The sequence below is a fragment of the Phascolarctos cinereus genome, unplaced genomic scaffold (assembly GCF_003287225.1).
Source record: "Phascolarctos cinereus isolate Bilbo 61053 unplaced genomic scaffold, phaCin_HiC Scaffold_5;HRSCAF=322, whole genome shotgun sequence".
Lineage (NCBI taxonomy): Eukaryota > Metazoa > Chordata > Mammalia > Diprotodontia > Phascolarctidae > Phascolarctos > Phascolarctos cinereus.
This window is the reverse complement of record NW_027555958.1, coordinates 351,199,940-351,215,897: the sequence shown is the minus strand read 5'-3', so window position 1 is coordinate 351,215,897 and position 15,958 is coordinate 351,199,940. Positions and strand designations below refer to the sequence as shown.

The 15,958-nt window shown below is 39.3% G+C and overlaps 1 protein-coding gene across 1 annotated transcript in view; it reads left to right on the top strand.

Moving 5' to 3' along the window:
- The first annotated feature begins 5,084 nt into the window (after positions 1-5,084).
- AHCTF1 (AT-hook containing transcription factor 1) overlaps positions 5,085-15,958 on the top strand; it is a 118,765-nt gene continuing 107,891 nt past the window's right edge. Inside the window, 1 exon segment of the mRNA XM_020982117.2 lies at positions 5,085-5,261. The gene's annotated coding sequence lies outside the window, so the exon portion shown is untranslated.

Here is a 15,958-nt window from a genome sequence, read left to right as displayed (position 1 = left end):
CAGGTACTTAATAAATGCTTATTGACCACCTCCTTTCTATGTAGATGTGGAGAATTATGGGTGTGTAACATTTCCCATATATCAGTCAGAGTCAGTTTATTTATTTGGGTAATTTTGCTGAACTACTTTTATTCTTTTTTTTTTTGTAATAAGGGATGAATATCTGGGCAGAAGAAAGGAGATGAAAATTTTTGGAATTGAAGGTGATATAAAAACTAACTACATCAATAAGTTTTTAAAATTATACTAAAGGGGCAGCCACATGGTGCAATAGATAAGAGCACAGGCCCTGGAGTGGAGAACCTGAGTTTAAATTTGGCTTCAGCCATTTACTAGCTGTGCAACCCTGGGCAAGTCATTTAACCCCAACTGCCTCCAAAAAACTGCCAAAAAACAAAATCTAAAAAAATTATGCAAAAAGAGTAAGCCAAATATCCATATACTTTTTGATCCAGAGATTCCATTGTTATGCATGTACCTAAAGGAGGCAGGTCTAAGACAGAAATAAAATATTCCTAGTATTGCTTTATAGCTACCTTGGTGGCAAAGAATTAGAAACAAAATAGATGCCCAGTAATTGAAGAACAAATTGTGGTATGTGAATGGAATGGAATAGTAGTGTGCCATATGGAAAGATGTCTATAAAAAATTCAGAGAAGTAAGGAAAGACATATTAACTGAATAAGCAGAACCAAGAAAACAATATATACAGTGAGTAACTGTATCCACATAAACGAAAAATAACTAACCCTCCCCCCAAACTAAAACAAAAAACCTTGAAATCCGTGTAAATATAGTGCCCACGCTTGGCTCCAGAGAAGAATTTTTTTAATGTTCTTCTCTCTCTTTACTGCAGAGGTGAGGGATTATGGATGTGGAATGGTATATACGCTATTAGACACTACTGATGTGTTGGTTATTCATAAGTGCTTTTTTCTCTTCTTTATTTTTTAATGTCTTTTCCAAGGCATAACTTGCTAGGTATTAGAGGAAGGAGGGATATATTCAGAAACAAATGAGATGAAAAAGCAAAAGGAATTATTACAATAATTTTTAAAAAGATGTCCCATTTACTGTATCAGTTATTTAGAGCATTCAAAACCCTTCCTATGACATAAAAATTTAAAAAAATAAGGCTAGGGAAATATATATAACAGGATACAATACCCTCTCAATTGCAGTGCTTTGATATTTAAAGCCACCATAAAGTGCATTGTATTTGCAATGCCACAATCTGTGATAAAGGTATAGTTATTTTGCTGCAGTTTTTGTCATATTCTTTTTCCTCGCATGCTTGAAATAAGGAGATTGGAAAATATCAGAACAAAAGAAGTCTGGGGGATAGCTGCCCAATGAACTGTCTGTCCTTCAAGGTACTTAAGGCACAGAGACAAAAGCCAGTCTTTGCTAATTATTGAGTCATGTCAATCATTTCCAACTCTTGGGGACCCCTTTGGGGTTTTCTTAGCAAAGATCCTGGAATGGTTTGCCATTTCCTTTTCATTTTAAAGATGGGGAAACTGAGGCAAGTAGGTTAAGTGAGTTGCCCAGGGTCACAGCTAATAAGTGTATAAGGACAGAGTTGAACTTAGGTCCTCCTGACTCCAGGGCCTGCGATCTATCCACTGTGCCTCTTAGCTGTCCAATCTTTGTTTAAAAGGCTGCAAAAGATCCCTTTGCTTACTATCTAATAAACAAAAGACTAGGATCCTACAAGCTCTAATAAGTTTACAATGGAAAATGGAATGTGAAACCAAACCTATTTGTGGCTGATCAGGATAATTAATATCTTTTTGTCATGATCAATAGGATGGTTTAAAGTTGAACATACACACATGATTTGTTTTAAAAAGTCACCTATGACATTTCAAACCAAAGTCAAATGTCTTCAATTCAGAGAGCTAGGTCTGGAAGGAATCTCAGAGGCTATGGAGCGCAATCCAGTCATTCAACAGATGAGGACGCTGAACCTCAGGAAAGTGAAGCGACTTGCCCCAGGTGACACATTAGGATTTGAACCCAGGTCTTCTGACTAAAAAGCCAGTGTTCTTTCCACTATCTCTTAATAAACCATCAGGAGGAGAAAGTGAGGGCTGGTGACTTTGCACAGTTCCCTCCCTCAAATCAAATTCAACTGCAAGTCATACCATCATCTCCCTTATGTCATGGTCCTCTTCCAGAACATAGGAAAAATCACAACCCCTAAATAGTGTGAACTGCCCTACTGGGGACCCAGCCTCCCCTCTCCAAGGGTGTTCTGCCCAAAGGAATGTAAATTTGGATGGCTGAAACCTACCTAGTTAACTTTGGGTTTACTGGCTAGATTTTTTTCTCAAAGACCAAGACTTAAATCCAATTCACTCTGAATGGCATCAATTGGACAACAATAGGTCCCTGTCTTGCCCAAGCAACATCTAATAATTATTTTTTTGGATCCTCAGGGCTCATAATGAATGTAAATAGTAACTGTTTCTCTTTTGGCCAGCAACCCCGAGGGTCTTCCCCTCTCAGTTCGATATATATATATATATATGTGTATATATATATATTTATATATATATATATATTTTAATATTAAAGGGGCCATCCCTAGGCTCACTTTTTAAAGAGGCCTATACATTGAATGGAGTTGCCTCACACAAGGTGAGAACTTGAAAAGACGTCATCTTAGAAAGGCCAAGGTCTCCCACCGCATCCTGGGCCATCTCCAGTGGTCCTGATAGATATGCTGCCAATGGACCCAGATAGCTCTGGAGAAGAAAGTGAGGCTGGTGACTTTGTACCACCCTCCCTCACTCAAATCTAATTCAATTGCAAGTCTTGTCATCATATCCCTGATGTCATGGTCATCTTCTAGAAAGCAGGATAAACCACAACCACAACCACACAATAAACAATTATTAAGTACTTATTTTGTTCCAGATACTGTGCTTAACACTGGGGAAGTGAACAAAGGTAAAAGATTCTCTAGCTCACAGTCTAATGGGAGTCCTTGTACTATACCATAGTTTCCAAGAAAAGAAGAAGCTTTTATTATGGCCCTACCTAAATCATAATAAGATATCGTATTGATTAATCACTTGAAATACTTTGAAAACTCAAAGTGCTACATAAATAAGATTATCTGTACTGATATAATACTGATACAAAACCAATGGGATTAAAACAAAATACCTGAGGGAGGAAGATTGGAAGTCCATCCAGTAAATTTATGTGTGTGTGTGTGTGTGTGTGTGTGTGTGTGTGTGTGTGTGTATGTGTGTACGGTAGATTATAGTACATTCCCAATGTAATATCAGGTTTTCCAAACAGACTTTCACTTTTTCTTTTCTCACTCAGCTATAGCTTGGAAGTCCTGAAGAACAGCCACTAGTCCTGATCACATCTGGTTGTCTTTAGTTGGGGCAATGGCAATCTCTGTGACCAGATGTTGATAGTATAACGATTAACAAAAAGGGCAATCTGTCCTCCATGGGGTTACTATAACGAAAGAGGCTACGATACAGATTGTTTCCTGGGTTCGAGTCTTGGCTCCACCAATTAATGGCTGCATGACCTTTGACTGATTTAATCAATCAAGAAACATTTATTAAGGGCCTACTATGCGCCCAGCATTGTTTAGAATTATGTTAGGAAGAAATTCAACTATAGCATCTTGTAAATTTCAGTGCCACAACTATGGGATAAATACTTCTGAGTGATGGTGATGATGAGCTTGACCAAAAAGAAAAAAAGTAAAGAAAAGAAGATGACAGAAAAAGGGGATGTGACTTTGAAAATAGGTTAACAGTTTTAAAAGTACAACAGAACATAAGATTTAGGGTAGTCATATGAGCCTCAAAAACATTTGATATAGAAGTGAACTTGAATATTACTTCCAACTCAGTTCACAACCTATTTCTTGAAGAGTTTCTTTTCAATTAGACAAGAATTTATTTAAGCATCTCCTACATGCAGAAGCACTTCGTGAGGCTGGCCTTTTTGGTCTGGACTCCTGCTTTCCATCAGACCTATCACTTCATAGGTGTATGAAGCTCCCAGTGTGAGATGGCCATTTTCTTAGATGCTAATAAGAAACTGGCAACTTGTTAGTCTTAGTCAGGTGTCTGGAAGCACTGGGAGGTTAAGTAGCTTGCTTATTTAATTGCTTTTTTCGAGGCACAGAGTAAGCGCTTAATAAATGCTTGTTGCATTACTCATGGCTGCCCAGCTAGTATCTCATGAGACAGAGCTTGAAGCCCTGATTTCCAACTCCAAGGCCAGCCTTTATTTATTTATTTTACTCATTACACCAACCTGCTTCTGATGTGCTGAGGCTCCAAAAAGGCAAAAAAAGGAAACACTTCTTGCCCTCGAATAGGTAACATTCTACTAGGTTTGCAAACTGTGATAATTTGGATACTTAAAAAAAAATCAAGCAAAATTAAGCATACAACTGTGTACTGGCAAAGGGGAAGTAGAAAAGGAGTACTGGGCTATTCTTAAAACACTACTAGTCTTGGGGCGAATAGGGGGCCGAGGTGCTAGGGCTGGATACCGCACGCATCTTTTATAAACTGCTGTGGTCTGTATCCTAGATTGGAGGAGTTGGAGAAGCCCGGAAGGAAAAAGGCTGGCCAAATCAACTACCAGTAAAACACACTTAAGGTCAGCAAAGATTTTAGAAGGGAAGACAATGATTTATCAGGTTCTACTAGTCCTAGGGGCTTGAGACAACTGCAGGAAAGGCCTGACATCGGGGGTGTTTCTCCTGGCAACCAGAGGAAGTCCTGGGCTTGGTCTTATACTTCCGCAAAAGAAGTCGGGTTTAAGCAAAAAACTACCATTCCCGATTCACCCCTCTCCTCGCAGGGGACCGGGGCAGTCGGGCAGCACTATGGCTAAGCACGCAAATCTTGCTGGGAATCGTAGTCTTTTTCTCTTCTATTCGGATCAGAACGGGAGGACGCTAGCTTACGCCAATGAAGGAGTCTTAACTCCACCCCTACCCCTACCCCCACCCCCAACTCCCAGGGGGTCTCACCCTGCCCCTCCTCCCGCTTTTCGGGATCCTTTCACTAAACCCGAGAGTTTCAAAATTCCCGCGGCAGGAGATCGGGAGGCTTGAGCTCTCGCGAGATTCCCGGCTCTTGGCAGCCGAGATCTCCGGGTCTTTCCACTCCGCAGCTCCCATTCCCCCCCCCTTCCCCACCGCCTCTCCTCCCTTTCCCGGTGTGAGAGACTTAGCCCGGCGGCGGCGGCGGCAGTTGTGGCGGCACTGGGTAATGCGCAAAGCACGATCGACATAACTTTAGAGTGGGAAGGAGGCGGGGAAGGGGATCCCCGGAACCGCGGCGGGGTTGAACCGCTGAGCCGTTGTCCGGCTTGGAGGTTGGGGGCTAAGTGAGGTGAGATGGAGTGGGGAGGGGTGGAGTGGGAGGATCGCGGGTCTGGGCTGGAGTGGGGGGGAGGGGAGGGAGCCGCTCCTACGACTCGCGAGCCGCAGGGGGGAGGGGTCTCCAGGGCGATGCTGTGACGTGACGGAGTCGCGCGGGAGCCGCTTGCGCCCCGGCCTCGCGCCACACTGGGCTCGGCAAGCCACCGGCTGGGTCACCCGCCTTTCTCAGGTACTGGGGAAAGGGGAGGACGGGCAGGGCAGGTAGGTGAAGGAGGCGGGGGGGGTCGGGCGGGCGGCAGAAGCCGGTCGCAATTGGCGCGGCCTGAGCCCCCCTTGTCGCTGCCCACCTCGTCCCCCGCTCCCTCGCCCTAGGCCGGGTTTATGCCGAGGCAGGTAGCGGCCGCCGGGCCTCCCCTCCTCCCTGGCTCGCCAATCGCCCCCTGCGCACCGCCGCCGCTACCCTTTGGGGGTAGGGAAGGCCTCTCCTGGGGGATAGGGGAGCATGCCGGAGCCTACCTCCCCAGCCCCGCGCCAGGCAGGCAGGCCGAGGCGGCGGCCGCCTCCCACCCCCACCCCCTGCGCGGCCCTCTCCGGGAGGGTGAGTTCTTATTATATAACCTCTTTCCCTCCGTCCTTTCGTCGGGGCTTGGAAGCGGCGGCGGCACATGGCTGCGGTGTGGCGCAGCTGTATCCGCCCTCCCGGCGGCCGGCCGGCCTGCCCGCCTGCCTGCATCCTTCCCTTCCCGGGAGAGATCGGGGAGGCGGACAGGGACCCACATTCTCCACTCTACCTCATGTGCTCCCATCTAAGAGGGAAACCTCGTTGGGTTTGGGGAAGACAGGCACACGCATGGGTCAAGGGTCGGGAAGTAATAGTCGTTTGACAACTGTGATCAGAAACTGGTGGAGAAATTTCAGAAAGTCTGGAGAAGCACAGTTAAAATAAAAATATGGCCGGGAGCAAGGACACTTTCCTCCACTCCTATAAAACAGATATTGAAACATTTGTCATTTCATTGTGCTGTCAGTTGGAGAATCAGTGCATGTGTGTATACTGTATGTGATTTGTTATTCAGTCTGCCTGACTCTTCATGACCCCATTTGGGTTTTTCTTGGCAAAGATACTAGAGTGGTTTGCCATTTCCTTCTCTAACTCATTTTACAGCTAAGGAAACTGAAACAGTTAAGTGACTTGCCTAGGGTAAACACAGTAAGTGTCTGAGGCAGCATTTCAACTCAGGTCTTCCTGACTGGAGGCCCAGCACTCTATCCCGTTCACCATCTAGCAGCCCTACTGTATGTGATGAGGAAAGCTAATTTAGTTCTTAAAATTTTAACGAAGTACAATTACTGCATACAGTATAAACTAAATGAATGTTACTTCTATTTAGTCTACCACCTTTTATAGGTGTTTGTTTTTGTTTTTGTTTTGTCTTTTTTGTTTAAACCAAGAATTACTTTGAGTATTATGGTGTGTTTTTTTTTTGTTTTAGGTCCTAGACCTTTCATCAATTTCATCAATTCTGACTCCATCCTATTCTAAGAACGTAGGATTCTTTTGTCACTTGTGGGACTGGCAAGAACTTTTGACCAAGAGTCAGGAAATCTGGGTATTGTGCTATGTTAAATGATAACGTTGTGACCTTTGCCAAGTCATCTAACTTCAGTTTCATCATCTATAAAATGAGTGGGTTGAATTATGGATACTGGATGCTATCTGGCTGTAAAACTTAAGTATTGTTAGGGTATTTAGCCAGCATAGGATGACAACCTTCTAGCTTCAGTATGCTATATACTGTACACAAAACATATAATCTCTTTCTTCCCCTATAGTGATTCCCAATTCTGTATTCATACCAAGATAGTTTTAAAAAGATCAATACAAATAACCCGTTTTAAGGGGAGTTAAATGTGTCTTGAACCAAAAAAAAGAATTGTTGGTTGTTGCACCTCTAGAAAGGCCAAGAATTGCTGTTTGTTGGTAGTTAACATTTTAGACATAATTCAAAAAATTAGTAATAATATTTGAGAAATATACAATGCAAAATATTCTGGACTACCTTAGAGTAAGCATGAGTAACAAGAGGGCTGTTATTCATTAAGCATCCTCAATATTGGATGTGTAGGAATTGAGTGTATTAAGTGTTCTATGGTTGTGACTTAAAAGATTTTTAGGGGTCATAGACTTAGAGTCTGAATGGACACTTAGCTGTTGGAACATCTCATTTTGTAGATAAAGTTGAAGCCCTGTGTCAAGGTACGAGTCCAGTCTCCTGGACTTCAAATTCACCGTGTTGGACAGTGTTGCACACTGAAAAACAGTTTGGAATCAGTTTTTTTTAATGTTTCTTATGTTGTGATTATATTTACCTCATTCTTGCTGCCTAGTTCTGAAAAAGATTCATTTTAAAATATATTCGATGTTGAAAGGATGGAGGATTTTTTTAAATGTATTTTGCCTATAGTCAATCAATAAACATATATTAAGTGCCTACTGTGTGCCAGGCACTGTGCTAATAAGCACTGGGAATACAAAGAAAAGTAAAAGGTGTCTCTGTTTTCAAGGAGCTTACAATTGAATAGAGGAGACAACAGGTAAAACAAATATACAACAAATGATAAACCGGATAAATAGGAGATGATTGAAGAGGAAAAGGCACTAGAATTAAGAGGAATTGGGAAAGGTTTCCTGTAGAAGATGAGATTTTAGTTGGGACTTAAAGGAAGTCAGGTAGGCAGTAGGTGGAGATGAGAAGGTAGAGCATTCCAGGCATGGTATGCAGCTAGAGAAAATGCTTGGAGCCAAGAGATGGTGTATTTTGTCTGAAGAACAAGTCACCCACCATCCCTGGATCAAAAGCATATGTGATGAGAAGCAAATTATAAATAAAAAGATTGGAAAGTGGGAGATTGGAATAGGGAATGAAGGGCAAACAGGATTTTGTATTTGATCCTTGCCATAATGGGGAACCATTGGAGTATATTGCAGTTGATAATGGGGTGACATGGTTGAATCTGTGTTTTAGAGAAACTCATTTTGTAGGAAAATTGCTTTGTCAGTTGAGGATGGGTTGTAGAGACTTGAGACAAGCAGGCCCACCAGCAGGCTTTTGCAGAGGTCTTAAGTATGAGATGATGAAGGCTTGCACCAGACTGGCAGCAGTATTAGAGGAAAGGAGGAGGCACTTCTAGGGATAAAGGTAAAATCGATGGGCCTTTGCAAAAGAGACTTGATATTGGAAGGATGAGAGGTAGTAGGGAGTTGAGGATAACAACTTAGGTTTTGAGACTGGAGGATGGTGGTGACTTTAACAGTAATAGGGAAATTTGGAGGGTGGGAAGATTTGGATGAAAGATGAACTCGTATTTGTTAATTGTCTACCTTTTGTTTATACGTCTTAGATTTTTAAGCTACTACAGCAGGCATAGGAAATCCTGTGGCTCTTGGGCAGCGACAGTAGTAGGTGGCAGTGACTAGTTACTGTTAGTCTGTATAGGAAAGCACTTGAATTTTAGCACACTAGTTTTCAAAGTTTGCTCACCATTGTCAATCTGCTTAATTCTGTTCGACACACAGCACAAATAGCTATTTTCTGGGCATGGAATGTGCTTAAGCCTCCTTGGACTGTTAAATTCCAACCCATCTCTTCCCTCTGTATTCATACCAAGATGTGGCAGATTCTGAAATGAAATTAGGATTTGCCTTAGTTTAAAAATCAATACAAGTAATTATTTTTAGGGGAGGCATAAGTATATCTTGAACCAAAGAAAGAATCATTAATTGTCACAACTCTAGAAAGGCTAGGAATCTCTGGGTTTGTTGGTAGTTAACATTTTAGTGTTAATTCCTAAAATTAGTAATAATGCTTGAGAAGTGTACAATATAAAAAATATTCTCAACATCCGTAGGGTAAACATGAGTAACAAGGGCTATTGTTCATTAAGCATCCTCAATATTGGATGTGTAGGAATTCTGTATATTAAGATGGTATTTAAAACATTCTATAGTTATAGTCAAAAGACTTTAGAGATCATAGACTTAGAATTTGAGGGGGCCCTTAGAGGTCAACTAATTGGAACACTTCATTTTATATATGAGGTAGCCTAATGCTGTTGGTTTTACTCCATAAGACCATCCCTTTTTTGAACTTAATAAGATAGCACTTTGTTTTGAACAAAGATAAACTTGGAGTTAGGAGAAATCTTGATTTGAATCCACCTCTGGCATTTAAGAACTATGACCCCAGACAAATCACTAGATTTCTTTGAACCTTGGATTCCTGATCATTAGGGTAGAGAAAATACTTGTAATACCTGCCTCAGTGTTGTTGGAAACATATGAAATAATATATGTTAAGTGCCTTATAAATCATACTTAGGCTATTATTGTTGTATTTCTCTAATGAACTTGTATTATAGTAGTATCTGTGTGTTTTTTATCTGCATACTAGACTATAAATTACATGACAGTAAAGAACTTGTCCTTTTATCTTACATCATTACCTGCCATAATGTTGTTGGGCAGGGGTTCTTGTTTTGGGGCTTGGGGTCAAGGGATACTTTGGCAGTCTGGTGAAGATGATGGACACTTTCTCAGAGTCATGTTTTTAAATTAATAAAATACATTGGTTTGCAAAGGAAACCAATTATAAAAGTTATCAAAATAGTTTAAAAAGTAAGTTGACCAATTCTAGAGTCCCTGCTCAAGGGATATACAGTAGGCCCTTAATTATTAAGTGGAATTTAAAAAAAAAGTCAATACTTTATGAACTAAATTGGTTCTTAACTTTAATGAGGCTAAAGCTGATTTGAAATATGTATTTTATAATTCCCAACTTCTGCTGTGTACACTTTTTAAAAGACTTTTTACTAAATTTGAATAATGCTGGTATTCAGATAAAATGAACACTGCCCTCACAGCCCTTTGTCCCATCCTGCTAGCCTTTTGTTGTATCTTACAGATGTATGTTAATGAATGGCTAGCAGGTATTTATTGATGAGTTAAATGGTATTGGTGAGTTTTTACTTAGCTATTCTTTTTTTTTTGGTAAATTAATTGATTTTTAATATATTTTCTCCTAATTACATTTAAAAGTTTTAAAACTTTTTTTTAAAACATTTTGAGTTCCAAATTTCTATCCTTCTCCCCTCCCTGAGATGGTAAGCAGATATAGGTTATACCTGCTCAATCATGTAAAACATTTCCGTATTAGTCATTTTGTACAAGAATGAAAGTGAAAAATAACATACTTCAGTCTGTATTAAAACACTATTAGTTCTTTCTCTGGAGGTAGATAGTATGCTGCATCATTAGTCCTTTGGGACTGTCTTGAATCATTGTATTGCTGAGAATAACTCATTTACAGTTGATCATCCTACAGTGTTGCTGTTACTGTGTACAACGTTCAACTGGTTCTGCTCACTTCACTTTGCATCAGTTCATGTAAGTCTTTCCAGGTTTTTCTGAAATCATCCTGCTTGTCATTTCTTATAGCACAATAATATTTCATCACAACTATATACCACAGCTTGTTTAGCTATTCCCCAGTTGATGGGCATCTTCTCGATTTCCAATTCTTAAGCCATCACAAAAAGAGTTGCTATAAATATTTTTGTACAAATAGATCCTTTTTCCTTTTTTTTTAAAAATCTCTTTGTGATATAGACCTGCAGTGGTATTGCTAGTTGAAAGGGTATGCACAGTTTTATAGCCCTTTGAGCATAGTTCCAAATTCTTCTCCAGGACTATTGGGTCAGCTCATAGCTTCACCGATTAGTGTCCCAGTTTTTCCACATCCCTTCAACATCCATCAGTTTTCCTTTTTTGTCATATTAGCCAGTCTGATGATAGGTGTGAAGTGGCATCTTAAAGTTGTTTTAATTTGCATTTCACTAATCAGTTCATTTAGCCATTCTTGTACATTTCAGTGTAGTTCAGTTTGGACATAAAAGCACAAAACCACAGAATTCATATGTTTTACTAAACCCTTAAATCCATTCCCCTTCCAATCTTAGCTATTTGTTGAAATCCTGCTTACTCAAGTTTGACTCATGTCATCCTCTATTCTTCTCCCTCTTCTCTTGCCATATGTATTTTATATAAAACAAAAAGTGTTATCAAGACTGCCTCTACATTTCTTATATCTGTACCTTCTCTTTACTTACAGAATCATCACCAAAGTTCAGGGTCTTATTTCTTGCCTTGATTGCCTCGTTCTGTTTCTAATTTCTTCCTTCCCTAATTCATTTACCATACAGCTACCAAAATATTATTTCTAAAGCACACAACTGTATTACTCTCCTGCCCTCAAATCTGATACTGCTAGGCATTAGCAATTAGCTTTAGCAAATTTTAATTGCTACATAAAATACAAAATCCTTATATTGTTATTTGAAGTCTAGTATAGCCTACCTTTCCACATTTATTTCACATTACTCTGTTTTGCAGACAAAGCTTTGTTTGTTATTCCCCAAACTTAGCATTCATTTTGTGCCTTTACCTTCATGTCTGGAATGCACTCCCATCTGTTAACATGTTCTGTTCTCTAGGTAAAGGTAATTTCTTTGAGAGCAAAGACTGTGGGGTTTTTTTTCCTTTGTCTTTGTATCCCTTATGCTAGTACAGTGCACAGTTGAGGTAATTAATAAATGTGTACTAAATATAAACTTTGTTACTAAAAAGCATGATCCCTGGTTCCATCATTATTATGTTAGCTATGTTTCCAATAATTACACATTTATTAAGCATCTGCTGTGCCATCAGAGCTGTTCTGGGCTCTGGAAATCTAAAAACAGAAAAAAATCCAAAACAGTACCTGCTCTTAAGAAACTTATATTCAACTAGTGGATACAGTATGTTAATAAATAAGTAAAATATATCTGATTGCCCCCGTGAAGCTCAGAATCTGGTACAGGGATGTATGCTATATTATTTTCTATTATAGTTTATTTTGCAGGAGAGATGCAAATTAAAAGCTGTGATATTTGGAAAGTGGGCAGGGAAGGAGGGGAGGCTTCAGCAAGCATTTATTAAATGTCTACTATGTGCCAGGCATTGTCCTAAGCACTGGGGTTGCAAAGAAAAGTAAAAGGCAGTTATCATATGACATTACCCAGTGTAATGAGTGAGACAGCACGCAAACAGTTGTAGACAGACTATATACAGGATAAGTAAGAATTAAACAACAGAGGAAAAGCACTGCATTGAGTAGGATTTGGAAAGATTTCTTCTGGGATTTTAACTGGAACTCGAAGGAATCTGGGAATTGGTAGTTGAGCTAGGCCTTAAAGGGTGGTTAGCATTTCAAGCTTTGAGTTGGAGTGACCTTTCTGTGTTTAGGGGGTGCTGTGAGAAAAGGCATGGAAGCTCAGAAGAGTGTTGGGAGGCTTAGCTCTAGTGTCAGCCACTTCTAATGTGAAACCTTTCTGGTGCCTCTAGTTTGCTCTTTCTCTTTTCAGATCATTTCTTTATTTACTCCCTTCAGTTGAATATGAGTTCCTTGAGGGATCTACATGTTATGTCTTTGTATCCTCAGTGTCTAGTACAATACAGCTTAAAAGCTTGTTGAGTGTGCACGAGGAAAACTAATCTAGTGTTGGGAGAAAGAATAGAGTATGGGGAGGGAAGACGGGAAGACTGATTACTAACTTCTTATTGAGGCAGGTAATGATGACTGTCCATATTAGGGTGGGAATAGTGGGAATAGAGGGTAGAGAAGAAAGGGCTTAGGTGGCACAGAACACTAGATTTTGAGTCAGGAAGACCTGAGTTCAAATGGCAGCTTCAGACACTTAATAGGTATGTGATCCTAAGTAAGCCACTTCTTTTTCCCTTAGTTTCCTCATCTGTAAAGTGGGGGATAATCATAGCACCTGTCTTCCAGGATTGTTGTGAAGATAAAATGGAATAAATTTGTAAAGCACTTTACAAACTTTAAAGTGCTATATAAAGCTAGCTATTATTATTGTTGGGGTTATTATTATTATTATTATTGTTGTTGTTGTTGTCATTGCACGTGTTACTTTCATATGACATCACCCTAGCCATGGATACATTACATATATAAATGTTAGATAATATTATTATTTTATTTAAATAAGCCTTCAAAGTTCTTGTGGATGGCTCTTAACACTGCAACAGTGAAACTTTTTAGGGAAGCTTCCAGATCAAATTCTGGAAAAATACATTGTAGGGACTTTTAGGTTTCTAGATCACATTGTATGTTATTTGAGGAGATAAAAATTGCCATGTGTAGTCAGCTTTATGGTCCAACTACCTCAGAGACCTGTCTTTAACAATAGTACTCTTCATTTCGTTATTTAGCAGATGTTTATTCATCCTATTCTGTACAAGGCACTAAGGGATATTTGGTTGTCTTCCTTGAGAACTTCAGAAGATTACATGGATATCCGGAAGCATTCTAATTTGCCCTTTATAATCCATCAGTCACAAACATGGCTAAATCTTTTTTTGAAGTGATTTATATTTTTACATTTTTTCTGTTCGCAAAATTGACTGGAAAAGGTCACAATACGATACTCACTTTATTGTTGATTATAAAGCTACATTTGATTCTGTAGAGCAAAGTAATATCATTTTTTCCAAGTTGTCTGCCTTGTTTATGTCAGAATCATACAAGATTCCTTGAAGGATGTAACAACAAAGATAACTTTATTCCTGATTGTTAGCAGTTAAACAAGGCATAAAATAGGATGTATGTGTTCACAAAAGGTGTGTGCCACTATGTTCTAGGATATCCAAAGAGTTTACTTATAGGTGGTAAGATTATACAGATATTGGGGGCAGTTAGGTGGCACAGTGGATAGAGCACCGGCCCTGGATTCAGGAGGACCTTAGTTCAAATGCGGCCTCAGACACATAACACTGTGTCTGTGTGACACTGGACAAGTCACTTAACTCCACTGCCTTGCCCCCCCCAAAAAAAAAGATTATACAGATGCTCCTTCCTATTTGTGCATAACATTGTGCTGATTGCTTAAATATGGGGACATAGTCATTCAAAACAGTGTGACCCAATTATCCACACAGGAAAAACCACTTGGTGAAGAATGCCAGTTGACCAAACTATTCTAAAACTTTATATAACTGTATGAAAATCTGGTCAATGGGCATTTTGTGTGTTTATCTCTTGGGTACAACATAAAGTGAACTGTGCCCATAATTGAACAGAAGAGAGTTGGTAAGATAGCCTTTTGAAAATTGGTATAGAACTTTTAATGAACCCAAGCTTTCCCCTGAAACTAAAGCTTATTTTCTTTAATAGTATTCTTCTAGTAATGTTGTACTGCTTTGAATCATGTAATACCCCAGTCTCTAAAGAATTAAAGTTAATGGGTCACCTAAAGGGCAGTGGGGAGGTAGGTATGTAGTGGGCATGAACAAGCTGCTAAACTGAAATAAAGGATGCTGAGATGTATTATCAGGAAAAAAAATTAGGCAAAATCTTCCTGTTACATAATTAGACTGAGTAATAGCCATGGGATGTTGGATGGACAAAAGAATTGTAGAGATTGAGATAAAATGAATGGCTTATGGTCTTCATTGGAGGAAGTATATTGGTGTGTCAGAGGTGTAGTTGAAGAGTGCTGGATTTGGAATCAGAAGACCTAGTTTGAGTCCTTTTTGGACCTCAGCTTCCTTATCCATAAGATGAGAGGGTTGGGCTAGAGTTCCTTTACAGCTCTAAATTTAGGATCCTCTGAAGTATATTTTCAGTTTCTGTTACCATTAATTTATTATCTACTATATGTTTCTTCAGTTTAATTCTTTTGGTTTTTATTCTTTTTAGTATTTTGAGATTTGGCGAATAATTTGCCAACTATCTAGTATTTGGCATTTTGTTGTAAAATCCAAGTATGTACTGATCTATTTTTAGTTTTGATTTTGGTATCTAATGCTTTATATTCTTGTTGATTTAATTGATGTCAGCCCATATCACCTCTAGGCTCAGTCTGAAAAGTAGTATTTTATTTAGTTCATTTCTGTGTGAGCAATTCCTTCATCATTTAATCCCACAATACTTTCCATCCCTTTTGTCCTTTCCTTTTCCCCTTGCATTTGTGGAGAGGTAAATAAAATAGTACATTGTAATCATCAATCCAGTTTTCCATCTCATAAGGATATGTTATTCAAGGTTGGAGCTTGTAAGCACAAATATATTTTGGACTATTTTTCTGTGACTTTTAACTTGTTCTTTTTTTTTAGATTGTGTATTGCTTTATGGGGTTGAGGGAGAAGCTTAAAAGTGATTAAAAAGAAAGTTTCTCTAATCATAGTACTTTGTACTACTAATTGCATCCCTTAGAACAAGAAAGTTTGGGTCTTCTGTTATGAAGTTTGTAGAGTTATAGATAGGATAATTCATCTTTTTGAATGATAAATGGTTGATTTTACATTTTTGGTGTTCATTGGTATGTGGAAATCCCAGTGTGAAATTATAATTTGTCTCTTCCCCACTCCACATCCACCACTCACCTGTCACAAATGACATTTTCCCCATTTCTTGAAGTCTAGTGGCTCCTTCCTATTTCCAGGATCAAATATAAAATATTTCTTTGGCT